We start from the raw sequence: 17561 nt of genomic DNA on the forward strand, positions 1-17561 counted from the left end.
AGAAAAATTTCTCTCTGTCAACATTTTCTACCCCATGCATAATTTTATAGACTTCAACCATATCCCCCCTCAGATGTCTCCTCTCCAAACTAAAGAGTCCCAAACGCTGCAGCCTCTCCTCATAAGGAAGGTGCTCCAGTCCCTCAATCATCCTCGTTGCCCTACTCTGCACTTTTCCCATTTCTTAGATATCCTTTTTGAGATGTAGCAACCAGAACTGAACATTTCACGTTTAACTTGGGATACTGGAAGCTGAACCAGGGACTTCCAGATGCTGTTTAGATGTTTCAAGGTAAGTGCGAGCACTTTAAATTAGGCCTGGAAAGAATCAATACTCACCTGCCCAACAGAGTGGCTATAAGGATGATCACAGGATACCACAAAAGAGTCTTGACCATTTGTAAGCACTATGTGAGTGGTAATATCATATATATATATACATACACAAATAGTTTTCTCCAACGAGCAAGAGCCAGAGTATACTTTCCCTCAGTATCTCTGCAGACTTCAAAGCAATATTCTCCATTAATCACCCAGCAACATGTAAACAAAGTGTTGTGAAGCAATTATGGAAACAGGCCCAGATAGGCATGGGAGGGAAAAGAGCCATTCTTAAAAATTATTCTTTTTGGATTCAGTTCCGGAGGGTTAGCTGTGTTGGTGGCCAAACGTAGCACAGGAGTCTTGTGGCACCTTAAAACTGACAAGGTTTTATTTAAATTCTCATGAATTTGAGCACTTTAGTCAACAAACTTTATGCTGGAATAATTTTTTTGTATGGCAGGTGCTGTCAGATTTACTTGTTACTGATAGTGCTTTCACCTGGATAGCCCAGGCTAAGCGGAGTCGGCCTTCTCAGTATTTGATGGGAGACCCGGTAGGGCTGAGGCCAAACGATTGTGCTTGGTAAATTTTGGGTTCAGGGTTTTAACTCTGGAAATTTTCACCGCAGCCAAATAAAGTTGATGCTCATCGGCTTTGTTTGGCTATTACCAATTTTTTTGTTTTCCACGTGAACTTGAGAAATAGCAGCAGGAAGAACATCCCCTCCTGCCCCGGAGGGGGGGGATGCTTGCACAGTGGATTGTTCCATTCCACCAACTGGCTTTGTGACTGGGGAAATGGGGGTGGGGACATTACTTGCAGAGAATGGAGCAGTCCACTGTTTGCAAACAAAAGCTTAAAGAAACCCCAAACCTTTCAGCTTTTTTGCCAGCTTTTTCGGCTTTGCTGAATAGCCTGGGTATTTTTTGGTAACCCCTAACCCTCCCCTGGGGCTGGTTCTCCAGATGCCAGTGGACTACAGCTCTATCACCCTGCCAGCATCATGCTGGCAGGGGATGATGGAAACTGTAGTCCATAACATCTGGAGGGCCATGAGTTTGACACCTATGTAAGGGTCTTTCCAGGATTCCAGGTGATTCAGGTTTACCAAATCATCACCCCTCGTTCCTAACACGTTTTTCTGCAAATATGTTTGACAGTAGAACTCACCATTTTGAACTGTGGCCATTCAGATGTGAGCTGATCTCCCAATCAGTTCAGTCCACAATCCACAATTTGAATCCCTGCCAAAGTAGTCAGAGCATTCACAGACCTACCCATGTGCAAAAATGCCACCAGCCCAAATGGATCAGCAACCATTAATATTGCCTAGAGTCACTTTGACTAACATTGAGTGGTAGGATTATAAGAAAAATCAAAGCATTTATTAATGATTGATTTATACATTTGTGATGGTTTTAACAGGTTTTTTTAAAAGCAATTATCTACCAAGTGGAACAACAGCGACTGGCAAGTAGAACAACAAGCTTTGAGGATTGCAGGAGCGACTTTATATTCAGGATGTTATGACCATACTCTCCCATCAGCCCCTGCCAATTGGCCATGCTGGCAGGGGCTGATGGGAATTGTAGTCCATAACATCTGGAGTGCCAAAGGTTCGCCACCACTGTTCTATGAGAAGGCATGGGTGCAGAAAGAACACAGCACTGTTAGGAACACAGTAAAGTGTGCTGAAGAGCCTCAAAAGTTTGGCCAAAGGCACATGCAGAATAATGCACTTTCAATCCACTTTCAGTGCAACTTTGCAGTCAAGTAAGGGAATAGCAAAATCCACTTGCAAACGATTGTGGAAGTGGATCAAAAGTGCATTATTCTGCATGTGCGGAAGGGACCAAAGGTCTTGCCTGACAGCCAAACCGTCTGTTGAAAAATTCACTCCCTCTTTGTTACTGGCAAACAGGACATGAGCCGAACAGGTGAATGTTCGAGCACCCCCAGCTCTTTCCGCTCTGTGTCTACGATTCAATCACATTCCACACTTTGGAAAAGAGCCCAGAGCACAAATCCAGCTCTCTACCACACTTCCCCTTGCGCTTAAAGCCTCTTGGAGAAACCTTTCCCATGAGAGGCGCAAGTTGTTCGATCTGAACATGCAGGAATCAACAATCCATCCTTTCAAGCTGCTGATGCAGCTTGATGAACAGGCAAAGAAGATGGGGCGGAGTGGGGGGATGCTACTGAGGCTGAGTGGGGTGGTTGCCATGGGAACAGTCTTTTTGAGTGGCAGCTAGAGCTGTTCGGCAGCCTTGCTCCATTTCCTTTTCGTTTTCCCTTCCTGGTATCTTCACGCAACCAAATTCTTCACTGGTGCCAAGAAATACAGCCCGGAGCTTCTTGTAACTGAATCTGCATTTGCCCTGTCGCAGAGAGCCCTCTCTGAAAGGCCAGAGCTGATGGGAAAGTACAAGGTGTTTAGCTCAGGGGCCTCTGTGTTCCAATGGGGAATCAATAATCTCTCCTATCGATTAGCGTTTGAGTGCTGTCAAGCTGATGAAGGAGAAAGCGTGAAAAAGAGGATGGGAAATGTCCATGGACAGATGGACAGAAACAGGGCAAAGAGGACATCCCAGGATAGTGAAGAAGGCCAATTTCCAATGATCAAATTTCCGTGAAATGGCAGCAGTCTGGTGAGGAAATATTAAAATCGATTCCATCTTGCATGGAAGTAATGAAGTTTCAAGGTAATTTCTCCAGCAAGCAGAGATGGGTGCGTGCGTTTCGAAACGGAAACCGTCATAATTGTTTCCCCCTTTTTTGGAAAGTCTATTTTATTCGTTCAAGATATATATTTTTTAAGCAATGCTTTTGCATTCAAGTCCACTTGTGCGAATTTTGATCGGAGCCTGTGAAAAGGAATACTTTCCCCAAAGCCTCTAGTTGGTAAAATTCAAAATCTTTCTCCAGTTTATCATCCCTCTATGTGATATTTGAAAAAACAAAACCCACCCTGAATTTTGTTTGGTATCCAAAATAGATGTATGGAATGCCATGAGGGGATGAAAATCAGCCTCCCCCACCCCCCAACCCTGTTATTACCAGTTGACACTGACAAAAGTGTTTTATTTTTCTGGTTTTTGTGGCTGCTCCAGCATGGTGTACACCACAAGTGGTGGCCTCTAATCTGGAGAACCAGGTTGGATCCCCTACTCCTCCACTTGAGTGGCAAACTTTTATCTGGGGAACTGGATTTGTTTCCCCTTTCCTCCACACGAAGCCTGCTGGCTGACCTTGGGCTAGTCCCAGTTCCCTCAGAGTTAAATACTCCACTGGTCGATTCCGCACTTGCGTTATAGACCTAAGTTCAAGCTGTGTTCAACCTAAGTGCTCCGCACAACCACTGGATCGACAGAGCCTTTGTACCAGCTTCTCGCCCCATGTAACGTCAACTTCCAACCTCGGGTTGGGAACTACCACTTTTTTTTGGGAACTAACACTAACCCTTCAGCTTGATTCCAGTAAAGTGCGGAATCTCTGGTGCCAGGAGTCGCCCATTCAGCCAATCACAGCTGAGTATTTCGGGCATGCATACAGCTGGCCAATCAAAAAACGGCACCTTCGTCCCTCCATTCCAGTGACAGTTTTTTTATAACGTGTGTGGGGATAGATGGAACATGGCCGTAGAACAGTAGCCAATTGGAACAGAGCAGCAAAGAGGCACAGGATGAATCCGCTCTCCGAGCTGGGATCAAGCTGGTTGCAGTGGGGAATAACAATGGCTTAGACCTAGGTTAGTACCCTTCTCAGGGAACTGGGTCGAACCTATTTTACTCGTGTGCGGAATCGCCCACTGTTACTTCATTTAAAACCCCTGGAATACTATTTGAAGAATGCTGAAACAGTTTTGATGACATATTTGTTTCAAGACAAAGAGGTTACGGTATTGTATGTGTAGATAATTTTTGTCATTTAGCAGTCAAGAAACAGAACGTTTTGGTCAGTAAAAAGGTTTTCATGATTTCATAAGCAAAGAGAAGGATATTTGCTTTTTTTGCATAAAAATTTTAATGCAAGCTTTTACTCTGAACTGTCCTTGATGTATTGACAAATGCTGGTCTATTGACTGGAATAAATTGTATGCATATGTATGTTAAGGAGGAGAAATGAGAAATCAATTTCACTGCTTTCTAACCCATTATAAACTTTTTTAGTATTAAGAAAGAGCAAAATACATGCTGTACAGCCTCAATTTGCCTCGTGGCCATGCTGGGAAGATGCTTAATCCCTCAATCTCAACCTGGTTTCCCTATTTGAAACTTGTTTCTCTGCTGTGCTGTTAGCATTTTGAAAGGGAAAAAAGCGTCAGTCTGAGATACTGCATGAACTTTATGTGTTTGAAACCAAGTATTATTAATGTACACTGATCTGGGCTGCCCAGTATAGCTTAATTTTCAGATCTTGGAAGCTAAGCAGAGTCGGCCCTGGTTAGTACTTGGATGGGAGACCATCAAAGAGGTCCAGGGCTGCTATGCAGAGGCAGGCAATGGCAAACCACCTCTGTTAGGCTCTTTCCTTTAAAAAAATTGTATGGAGTCACCATGAGTCAGCTGTGACTTAACAGCCCCTTCCACCAGAGACGTAGCAAGCGGGGAAAACGCCCGGTGCACTGGTGTGTCCTCTGCCCCCGCCCCGCCCTGCCCTTGCCATGCCCCCATAGGGGCTCGTGCCCGGTGTGTCATGTCCCCCGTCCCCTTGGAGTTACACCTCTGCCTTCCACCACCACCATTATTAGGATGAAATGCTCTATAGTATCTCCTTGTTTCTTCCATCTCAACCAAATGTAAACTTGAGCAGATGGGGATCATCAGTACCCAAAATTGCAGTCTCTACATGCCATCCTAATCCTGGTGAAAGGATGCATCTACACAGTATGGGAAGGCAATAAGGTGTCTGCCTCATCTGTTTCATATCCATTCTGATACACTATAATGGGACCAGGAGCAACATTTTTGTTACCTACCTGTTATAGAGTTGCCTGATAAGAGCCAGCAACTCCCCAGGAGACTAATGTGGCTGGACTACATAAATTTCACCTCTGGCTTTGTATAACTGGAAGTGACATCACTGTGTCCTGCAGTATGCTAGGATTCAGTGAAAACCTCTATGGTAAAAACCATAGAGTTCTGGGTCAATCCTAGAGCACCCTACAATGCAGTTAACATCACTTCTGGTTCCACAGCCTGAATTAACATCGCAGCACCCCTAGACATCATTTCAATCCATCGATCAAGAGCAGTTTCATTACCTGGCAGCAGGGATTAGGAGCCAAGGATGGGAGGTTGCCTAACCTTTAACCTTTAACCTCATTCCTCCAAGGAGCTCAGGGCAGCATGTGTGTTTCTCTACAGCTCAATTTTAGCTTCACAACAGGGAATTGCAGCATGACAGAGAGTGCCTGGCCCAAGGTCACCCAAAGAGCTTTGTGGCAAAATAGGGATTCTTCCAGAGGTGGGATCCAGCAGGTTCTCACAGGTTCCTGAGAGTAGGTTACTAATTAATAGTAACCGAGAGCGGGTTACTAATTGGTGATTTTGCCACGTGATTTTTGCCTTAGTTACGCCCCTCCTCTCAGCAGTAGTGTGCAGAACTTGAAGCAGTCTAGCAGGAGGTGCACCGGCGTGCGTGGCAGCCTGCTCTCATGCGTGCATCTCGCTTCCCACTCAAGGATCATGCAGAAGGCCAAGGCCCTTGCCACAGCCCCGCCCAGGAATGCCCGGCCATGCCCCTGTCGTGCCCCGCCCAGCCCCATTGGCACTACGCCACAGTTTGAATCCCACCACCATGGGAACCTGTTACTAAAATTTTTAGATCCCACCACTGGATTCTCCCTTACCTGGCACTAAAGCTACAGCCTTCTTTACAACTATGATATTAATCTGTAAGTGCTACAGTGAGGAAGATACATACCTGGCCTGCGACTGTGACAGATGCCAGGGAATAATAATGACCATGCAGGAATTGTGCTGAGTTGTTGAGGCATAAAATGAGTCATGGATTGAACTGACAAGCAGATAGCTCAAGTAGTGCAAAGGTTAGCGTACTGGACTTGCATATAGAAAGCCCAGGTTCAAAACTCCATTTTGCTGCTGGAAGCTTGCTGGGTGAACTTGCGCCAGTCACACACTCTCAGCCTAACCTACCTCACAGGGTTGGTGTAAGGGTAAAATGGAGGCGAGGCAAATGACGTAAGCCACTTCGGGTCCCCATCGGGGAGAAAATCAACAGATAAATGCAGTTCTTCAGATTAACTGTCTCTGGAAGTGTATACTCAGCTGGCGATGAAATTTTCCACCCGTGTTATTCCGTAACCCCCAATGACATCTTTGGTCATATTACCGAGGCCCAGTACGCTTCCTCTCAGCAAGTTTACCTAAGGTCATGTCAATTGACCCATACTTGTCTCTAAGTCGTTACAGATTCATAGAGCTGTCAGCTTGGAGGACACCTGAAAATCCTCTGGTGGGTTGTGGGTGGGAAGGGAAACTTGGTATGTACTGGAAAAAACATTTTACAGACTTCCATTAGAATGCAAAACCAGGCACACGCTGGGTGAACCTAACTGTTGGTTTCCCCAGGAAAAGAGGAAGTATCTTGCAGGCTTAGATTCATCCACTGTTCTGTTTCTGGTAGCAATCTTTGCAGGTAGATTACTCACAAGCAAGGCATGAAGGGCGAGAGGCCGCTCTGCAAATGACTAGGCACCGGGACAGAGTTTGAAAGACTCACTAGCTTGGTTCACACATTAGGACCAATCAGTGGTGGTGAACCTTTGGCACTCCAGATGTTATGGACTACAATTCCCATCAGCCCCTGCCAGCATGGCCAATTGGCCGTGCTGGCAGGGGCTGATGGGAATTGTAGTCCATAACATCTGGAGTGCCAAAGGTTCGCCACCACGGCGTTAGGTGAACCTATGGTTTAATTAAACTAACTACGATTATCATGGTCCAACACGGGTCACTTTATTAACTATGCTTTGTCAAGATCCGTCAAGTCATGATCTAAAATCATGGTCTTAAGAAGAGATGCTTCGAAGCCTCTGGTTCGGCACCTTTTGTTTTGGGATGCTCGAATATTAACCAGTCCAATTTGTACAGTGTTTGCCAGGTGTGAACAAAAACAAGATTTTTCAATGATTAGTTCAATAGTTCATCAATCTGTGGTTGTTCAGTGGGTTATTTCACTGCATTCCCTACTAATCTTGCAATATAGCACAATTGGCCTCTCTCACATGAAGAAAAAGAAGAAGCGTTTGGATTTATATTCCACTTTTCTCTCCTGCAAGGGAACTCAAAGTGGCTTACAAGCTCCTTTCCCTTCCTCCCCCACAACAGACACCTTGTGAGGTAGGTGGGGCTGAGAGAGTTCGGAGAACTGTGACTAGCCCAAGGTCACCCAGTAGGAGTGCATAAACAGATCTGGTTCACCAGATAAGCCTCTGCCACTCAGGGTGGAAGAGTGGGGAATCAAACCTGGTTCTCCAGATTAGAATCCGCCTGCTCTTAACCACTGCACCACATGCAGGTGCTCGCACAGTCTGATTGAGGTCTACTATTTCCCCACCCTTACTGCAAAACTGTCCTGCTCAGCAGGCAAATGTTTAAACAGACAGTCAGATCACTCACAAATCATGCAAACCAGTCATCAATAAATGCCGTGTTTCAAAATGCTGTTTGGCTAAGAATGCTAATGGCTACTGATCGCTTTGAATCAGCAGCAGCTTTGCGCACGAGCGTTTCTGGAAAACCTGAAGCAAACTGCTTTGGCAGTTTCACAGATGCTCAGCGTGAACCAAACAGGCCAAGCAGTCAGAGTACATCGAATTGCTGCCTTCAAGCTCAGGAAGTTCAACCATCAAATACGTGCACAGCAAAATTTGTAGCATCACAGGTCTTGTTCTCCGGTGTCAAATGGGAAGTCGTTTTTTTAAAATACACTGTTCATGTGGTCATTGACCAGTTTGTAGCTTTTGGGGCAGGTTGTTCAACTATTTCTTCCAAACAGCACTGTGCTATTGGCTCTTTACCCCTCATCCCTAGGCAGATATGCCCAAAGGTGTAGCTACAAGGGGACAGGGGGGGCGATGCTCCGGGCATGCGCCCCTATGGGAGTGTGGTGAGGGTGTTCTGGTGGCATTCCGGGGGCATGGCGAGGGCATTCTGGGGTGGGATGGGATGTTCTGGGGCAGGGTGGGGGTGGAGGATACACTGGTACACCGGGCGCTTTCCCCCCCTTGCTACACCACTGGATACACCACTGGTCTTTGCACCTGTGTGTTGTGTTCTCACACATCCTGATGGAGTTCTACTGTCTCTTTGCAGATAGCCTATTCTGCTTGGCAGATAATTCTTTAAACAGACACTTGAATCAGCCACAGATTCCATAAATCAGCCACGAACAGTGTGCTATGTTTAAAAACAATCCTGCCATTTGGTGTTTGTCTAAGAAGTCTTCAGCAATGTTAATGGCTGCTGATCTGTTTAGATTGGCAGTGCTTTCATGCATGTCCAGGTTTGTCTAATACCAATGTAGACCTGTTCATGACATCTCTTGCTTTAACCATGATTTGCTATGAAGTAAAAATGCAGACATTCCGGCTGGATCCTGGTTTCATTCCAGACGCTGCAACACAAGACAGCATATGAGGTTGGTCTCTTATTGCACTTTGGTCTTTTGGCTAAGATCTGGTGTAGTGTTTGAGTGTGAGTTGGGTCTCTGGGAGTGAGAACTTAGAAAGATCCCTTGTGGATCAGATCAAGGTCTATCTAGTCCAGCATCCAGTGTCTCACAGAGGTCACCCAGTTGGCCTGGAGGGCCAACAAACAGTGCACAGAAGTCAAATTCCTGCCCTTAGGTTGCCTCCCACCCAGTGCCAGATTTACCTATTGGCTTGGCAGACCGAAGCCTAAGACCTCATAATCCAGGGGGCCTCCACACAAGGTGTATAACATTTTTCACACTGTCACAGGCCTTTCTTACACATGTCGTCATAATGCACTGTAGTCTCTCAACAACCCTTCAGTAATTTTCCTTGTTCTCCATTTCAGAATCGTGCTGTCTTATGCCGATAACTCGACACTAGCGGAGATTTCTGTATTGATTTTGTCTTTCCATGCTGTGCCCCATTTTGTGGACCCCAGCTTCCTCTAGTCATGAGGATGGGGGATTGGGAGGGGCCTCACAAGTGGAATAGCCTTGGCCAGGGGTGTCCAACTCTGGAGCCCCAGATGTTCATGGACTATGATTCCCGTCAGTCTCTGCCAGTGAAGAAACAGCATGATGCAATGTTGCAATGTCTTTGCCCATTAAAAAATATGTAAGTGACATCACCCCATCATACAGTGCTCTAGGAATCTTCCAGATCTCTATGGTTCATTCCGCACATGCAGAATAATGCACTTTCAAACTGCTTTCAGTGCTCTTTAGAGCTGTTCGGAATAGCAAAATCCACTTGCAAACAGTTGTGAAAGTGGTTTGAAAATGCATTATTTTGCGTGTGCGGAAGGGGCCCCTGTAAAACTCAGAACTCAGGAGAACTGACCTGGTTTTTAGCCAGAAATGTCATTATGGTGTTGTAAGGCACGTTGCAAGACACCACCCTTCTGCCCCTGATCTGGTCTAGTTGCCAGCCTCACTTCCAGTAACAACAACAACAAAAAAGGTGGCACAGTGTGGTGCATGCCCCCCCCCCCCCGTTTGGTAATGCATGTTACAGATTATGTAGTGCAAGATCACTTCTGATGCCACACATATGGACTTGAAATGGTAGTACCACAGGAAGGTAAATGAGAAAAAGCAAGGGAGGATGAGCGAAAAATATTTTCTCTAATTGCAAACTTGGCCAGACATTGGACACTCAGAGAAATGAAAGATTCTCACTGCAAGACCTTCTTGCCCAAAACTGACATTCTGTTTTCCCATCACTGTCTGGGTCCATGACCCACCCCAACATCTGCAATATCCAAGCAAAGCGGGGGGCGGGGGATCCAAGCCACCACTTGTCAAGAGATGGTTGTCTCATGGGACTGGAAATTATGTCTGAAAATTCAGCGTCGCCTATTTTAGTTGGAAGCCTTCTTTTTTGTTGTTATTGGAAGTCAGCAAGATAATTAAATATGTAGAGTTGAAACTAATTTGAAAATGGCTGGGAAAGCACTCAGCCATCAGAGGAGGGATATTAAAGTCCTCTGTTCCCTCATCAGAAATGTCATAGTCTTGTAATAAGGATGTAATATGATAAATTTTATTACAAACACTTAATTGCTTGGAAGAAAATTGCAAGGGCTCCTAGGCACTGGCAGAGGATGGCTTCCAGAACTCCTGATGCAAGACCTGGGAATAAGACAAGAAAGGAAGGGGGAGGGGGGAGACATTGTGTTATGGGAAAGACAGGATCTGCAATTTTAGGAAGGGAAGGAAGGAAGATGGAGAGATAAATGAAAAGGAAGGAAGGAAGGAAGATGGAGAGATAAATGGAAAGGAAGGAAGAAAATAAAGAAAAAAGATACATAAATGAAAGACAGAAAGATGGAGAGATAAATGGAAGAAAGAAAGAAAGAAAGAAAGAAAGAAAGAAAGAAAGAAAGAAAGAAAGAAAGAAAGAAAGAAAGAAAGAAAGAAAGAAAGAAAGAAAGAAAGAAAGAAAGAAAGAAAGAAAGAAAGAAAGAAAGAAAGAAAGAAAGATGGCAAAAGTCTTATTTAATGCTTGGAACAACATGTGTCTTGTGGTCAGGGCCCGCACATGTTGGGTTGCGGGTAAGTTTTGGAGAAGTGTGCCCACAAGATGAGCAACAATCTAACCACAAAAGTCTTGCTTAAGACCGAACTACTGCTGTCCAAAAGCAGTGTAAGGCAACATGTGGCAATTATTCTGCTTTGTGTGGGAGGAGAGGTGGGGAGGAGAAAAAATGGGGATTAGCTCCTGCCATTAGTGACAGGGTGAGTTGTTTACAACGCTTTCTTGGGTCCCACCTACATGCCCCATTGACTCAGAGGCACCAGTATTCCCCAGTCACACACATTCTACAAGTTCTACAATGGCCCAAATACATGGTCCTATAAGTCATGCCCCAAAACTGTCAGATTTGATGTTGATGAGTTGTATGTCCCTAGACTACTAGTCAGACATTGATCTCAGAGATCCAGGTTTGAATCCCCACTTTGCTATTGAAGGCCAACAGGTGACTTTGGGCCGGTCGGCCACACTCAACCTCCCCTACCTCACAGGACTCCATGAGGATAACATGGAGAAAGAATTATTGTCTCCATTGGGAAGACAAACAGGCTACAAACACCTTATGTAAAGGTAAATTTAACGTGTTTCAGAGGCTGCATTTGAAGATGATTTACAGGAAGAGAAGGTAGTCTCTCTCAGTGGATGTACAAGAGAAAATATTGGATATACTTTACAGAAATCCAGAGCTCCAGAACCCAGCTTATGTGTCATGAGTCAACACATTATGCATTCTAACACATATGGTATATCTATGGTCCCTTCCATGCATACAGAATAATGCACTTTCAATCCACTTTCAAAACTGTTTGCAAGTGGATTTTGCTATTTCACACAGTAAAATCCAACTGCAAAGTGCATTGAAAGTGGATTGAAAGTGAATTATTCTGCATGTATTGAAGGGGCCTATGGCACGCTATGATTTTTTCTCCATGGTTCATGGAATTGTATAGTTGGAATGGAATCACAGATGGAAACCTCTATTACAAGTTTATACAAGGTCCACAGGAGAAAAAAATGCTTGAGTTCTGGGCTTTATAATCCTCACTTCATTTCCAAATAGACACAAATGGACTAATTAACATACAATTTATAGAAAACCAAGCTCCATATTCATGACAAGATGTGAGTTGAACTGGTGTAAGTTAAAGCATCTTTAATGCAGTGGAACACAGAAATAAGGAGCGATGGTCCTTCATGGTCCAGGGCTCAGATGGGCTCAAACTGTGTGCTGTTCTCTAAGGGATAACCTACATGTGATGTTCTTAATGGGTCTGGATTTTAAAGATGCTACTGCAAAATGGTGTAAGTAACTCTTTTTTGGGGTTGTTTTGGCTATGGTTAGCAGAAGCGTACCAGGGGTACATGGCGACGGAGACAAATTGTCTCCAGGACGCCCCCCCAGGCTCTGCCGCCCGCCTCTGACCCCACCACCCTAGCTCCACCCCTGATGCCCCAGGCTCCAACCCCACTGTCCTAGAACCCACCCATGTCACCATGGACATGGGCAAGGGCTAGGGTGCCCACCTCCCCCCCCAACAGACTCCCCCTGCCAGCTTGGAGCCCAGACTGCAGGCTGCCAGCTGGGAGCCCAGCTGGTGAAGGGAAGGGAGGGGGGAGTCCAGGGTGGGGTTGAGGGCGCTTGGGGGCAGCAGGAAGTCCTGCTGCCTCATTGTTTTTGCGTGCCTCGGATGGGGTCAAGGCACGCGAAAACGATGAGACAGCAGGACTTCCTGGTCACGTGGGAGGCCGATTTTGCGCCCCCCACATGACTAGAACAGTGGCGCCCGGGGACAAGGGGTACCCCTTGTCCCTAGGCAGATACGCCACTGATGGTTAGTGATGTAACAGGAAGGCAGGAGGGCTGTGTTGTTGAACTGATTTGGGCGCCTTCCACACATGCTGAATAATGCACTTTCAATGCACTTTGAAGCTGGATTTTGCTGTGCGGAATAGCAAAACCCACTTGCAAACCATTGTGAAAGTGGATTGAATGTGCATTATTCTGCATGTGTGGAGAAACTGGCAGCCTTTTAAAAAGCATTTCTTCACAACTGCTGTGTGGCAGTGCGGAAAGTGAGTCGGGTCCGGGGTTACCCCTGCCTGGGTTGTTAAAAAATGGAAACTTCTTTTTGGCTTAAAGGTGAGCAGGAGTTGATTGTGGGATTTCTGTTGCGAGCATTAGGGGAAGAGGATGTGAAAAGACGAAGAATGCAGCTGTGGTGGCTGAAGAGATATTTTCCAGTGTCCTCTTTAGCACGCTCCCTTGTCAAGAAGCGACAGAAGTGGCTGCTTTATGGACTCAATCCCACAACGACATCTGAACTCCACAGCTTGGGAGCACCTGGGATCTGGGACGGTCCCTTTACATTGCAGGACTGTACCGTTCACGTGTTGCCCTGGCCTGCTCACGTCTTCCATCCATTCTGGCATTTTCCCTCTGGCCTCAGAAAGGCCTTCTTGAAATCAGGTGCCTGCAGAACGGCAGCAAACCTGATTTAGAGGGAAGCGACCTCAAAGGCCACGCAGCCCAAATTGTCGGATGACAAACGAGCCGAGCAGTGACTGTCTCAATGAATCTTGCTGTCCAGACGCCAGCGGTTTCTGGAGGTGCCCCCAGCAGCAGGGGGTGAGCGCACCAATCTTCACAGCTGTCCAAAGAAGGGATGGTGGCCTGTGATTTAACGATGCTTGGCGTTAACGATTTCAGGGATGGGAATCCCATTCACGAGCAGGAATCCGAGCCATTTCCTGGCAGCCGTCCGAGGAGAAAGCCAGGGCAGGGATCAGATGGAATACCGGTGATTTCACGACGTCCATGCAAATCACAGATGGGAAATCAGTTCAGAGCTCTGCGAAACCTCTGCCCAAGTGATCTGGAAGTAACACGAAGTTGTGCCCAACAGCTTGGAGATGAGTTAATACATATGTTTAGTTGGACTGATCCCTGTAATGAGAGTCAGGATGGAATTGTACCACACAGGTCAGGTTGATTGAAGAAGAAGAAGGGTTCGGATTTATACCCAACCTTTCTCTCCTATAAGGAGGTGGCTAACAATCTCCTTTCCCTTCCCCCCTCACAACAGACACCCTGTGAGATAGGTGGGCCTGAGAGAGTTCTGAGAGAACTGTGACTGGCCCAAGGTCATCCAGGAGGCTTCATGTGGAGGAATCTCTATTTCATTTATTTCTGAAGAAGAAGAAGAAGAAGAAGAGGAGGAGGAGGAGGAGGAGGAGGAGGAGGAGGAGGAGGAGGAGGAGGAGTAGTTTGGCTTTATAGCCCACCTTTCTCTCCTGTAAGGAGACTCAAGATGGCTTACAAGCAGTGGTGGGATTTAAATAATTTAACAACTGTTTGTTTACAAGCACCATTTTAACAACCAGTTCTGCCGAAGTGGTGCGAACCGGCTGAATCCCACCACTGCTTACAAGCTTCTTCCTCTCCCCACAACAGATGCCTCCAACATTTTGAATTTTGTCACAAGGCCAATGAACAGCCCATTCTTCCAAAATATTGCCCTTCTCTCTTCAGCCTGCAACCTCTCAATTTGGAGTAGGATGTCCCTCCGCAAAGTGTGTCACATCTTGGCATCCTGATCCTTGCAACTTTGTACGAGGTAGCTGAGGTAGAGCCGCCCCCGAAAGCTAGTCTACACCAAAGTCTGATTTCGATTAATGTCAAAGAATCGAGCTCTGGTTTCCATTACAGCCCTTGATTCTCAACCCTATAATTTCTCTTAATGCACCCCCCTCCCCCCTCTCAGTTCACTTGTTAATCTCCTTTGGTTAAAGGTTTCCTATCTCCTATTCTTTTCGTACAAAGTGTCCTTTCAACAGGATGTCTCGGTCTGAAGAATGACAGGCCAAGGGGGCAACCGACGTCACGCGGCTTTGATTTCTTGCAAGGAGCTAGCACAACCAGAGGCAAAATTGTCCATGAAATGTGATCCATTAACAGACAGCAAAAGTCATGAATTAGGGAAAGATGGCTTGCAAGAGCATGCATGTGTCTGCGTGGAAAGGTGTTTGTTTCAGGAAATTTCGTTTATATATCCCAAGGATAAAACTATGAGTTCTGGGAGGGAAACTGGGAAAAAGTCCAAAGCTCCTCGTGGCCAGAATAATAAGGCACATAAATATGTCTGCAGCAGCTTGTGGATCGCATTATCAATATTTTTCTGCTTAAAATATTGATTCATTCCACATGCAAAGAGCCGGGCCGGCTTTCTTCTCACCGGTTGGGGTTTTAGGAGCCGATTGATCCACTTATGTTGTTGATAGAACAGGATTTCTGTTGTTCAAAGGAAATGAACTTCAAACAGTATGTTGCCGTGGATATGGGGGAAACGGAGGGGAACAGGAAAGCTACAGGCAGCCTGGTGTTAGAGTTTACGGGCTGGATTTGGGCAGGAAAAGGTGAGAATTCCTGAGTTTTAATACGTAATCTCTTTTAAAAACCAGAAAAAAGGGGCTGGTTAACTTCCAATTTTTCTGTATTTGGGAAAAAAACAGAAAGATGTGATGCTGCGTATAATAGGTCTTTGAACCTCTTGTCCAAAGCAGGGATGCCAGCCTCCAGGCGAGGCCTGGGGATCCCCTAGAATTACAAGTCATCTCCAGAATACTGTGATCAGTTCTCGTGGAGAAAATGGATGCTTGGGAGGGTGAACTGTATGGTATTGGACTCCACTAAGGTCTCTGTTCTCCCCAGTCTGTATTCCCAGATCTCCAAATCTCCAACCTTGAAATGGCAACCTTTTCGCCCCTGCCATCCCTGCAGGTGGCCGGGGGGACCTATCAACCCTAGATGTTGCAAATATTGTGATGTCTTTTCTGGGTGCTCACCTGAAGAAGAGTTTGGATTTATATCCCCCCTTTCTCTCCTGCAGGAGACTCAAAGGGGCTTACAATCTCCTTGCCCTTCCCCCCTCACAACAAACACCCTGTGAGGTGGGTGGGGCTGAGAGAGCTCCGAGAAGCTGTGACTAGCCCAAGGTCACCCAGCTGGCGTGTGTGGGAGTGCACAGGCTAAGCTGAATTCCCCAGATAAGCCTCCACAGCTCAGGCGGCAGAGCTGGGAATCAAACCCGGTTCCTCCAGATTAGATACACAAGCTCTTAACCTCCTACGCCACTGCTGCTCCTGGAAGTGATGTCACAGCATCCGCCTCTCATTTCCGCTTTTTGTCTCCTGTTTCTTCATTAAAGCAGAGGAGCAGATAGGAGTGCAAAGGCAGCAGGTTTCTGGGCGGACAACCAAAAAGCCTAACCTCCGACCTTGACCTGTATATTCTGTAATGTGCAAATCAGGTGCTCCAGCTGACTTAAGTACGTGAGCCCTATGCAGCACGAATTTCTTATGCACAAGCCTTGCTGAAATGAAAAGGGGGGAAAAAGCCGCTGGTTTTAGCACTAGCCCATTCTGCGGACTCACTTCTGAATACACCTGCTTAGATCCTGGGTGCACAATGTCTAAAAAGGAGCTATGGGCATAAAAGTAATTTAATACGGACTTCTGGAAATGAATAGGAACTTTAGCTAAATGCACCAAGGAGCAAGTGTATCTCTCACAGGGTGTAAATCATACCCAAACGAGGGTTGCTGGAACAATTAGCATTTTTATCTGATTAAGTGCGTTGCTTTTAACTCGTTAGCCAACCAATTAATCAACTGAGTTCTAAAATACTCCAGACAGTCAATGCAGTTCTTTCTCTCTTCTCAATAGATTTTACAAGACTCGCCATCTTTCCTTTTAATGCCAGCCAGGCCAATAGCCGCCACTGGCCACCTGTCGCTTTTTTTAAACAATCTCAATTTGATTAACTAATGGATTTGGATCATCACAAAGATCCTACATTCTCTTTCTCATCCTAAATTCAAATATATGGCTTAGTAAAGATCCAGGGTGAACCTTTTTGGCTGCTAGTAGGTGCTGCTCATAATACCACAGTTTAGCTAAGGCCCTCTTCCGCACATGCAGAATAGCGCACTTTCAATCCACTTTCACAATTGTTTGCAAGTGGGTTTTGCTATTCCGCACAGTAAAATCCTACTTCAAAGTGCATTGAAAATGGATCGAAAGAGCATTATTCTGCATGTGCAGAAGGGGCCTAAGAACTGACTGGGGCTGTCTGGGCCTCATTAGATGGGACAGATCCCAGCATACATTTCCTCTACCTGAGTACAAGGTAAAGTTGCAGCTACAATTCGCTTTCCCCCTTTGTAAACCTTCATTCTTGGGAAACTTGGGAAGCTCCTTACAATTCAGAAAATTAGCCAAGATCTTCCACTTTCACACAAAGGCCTTTGGTTTGATGGACTGTATTCTTGGAAAGGTTTTATGGATGCACTCGTATCTTGTTGTTTAAAACAAGGTTTAAATTGATTGTATTTGTTTTAACCTCTCTTTTATCTTATTATGGCCTACTTCTCTGCTACAATCTTTGTGCTGAACATGCTCAGTGTATATCTAACAATAAATAAAATAA

The sequence above is a fragment of the Sphaerodactylus townsendi genome, linkage group LG15 (assembly GCF_021028975.2).
Source record: "Sphaerodactylus townsendi isolate TG3544 linkage group LG15, MPM_Stown_v2.3, whole genome shotgun sequence".
Classification (NCBI taxonomy): domain Eukaryota; kingdom Metazoa; phylum Chordata; class Lepidosauria; order Squamata; family Sphaerodactylidae; genus Sphaerodactylus; species Sphaerodactylus townsendi.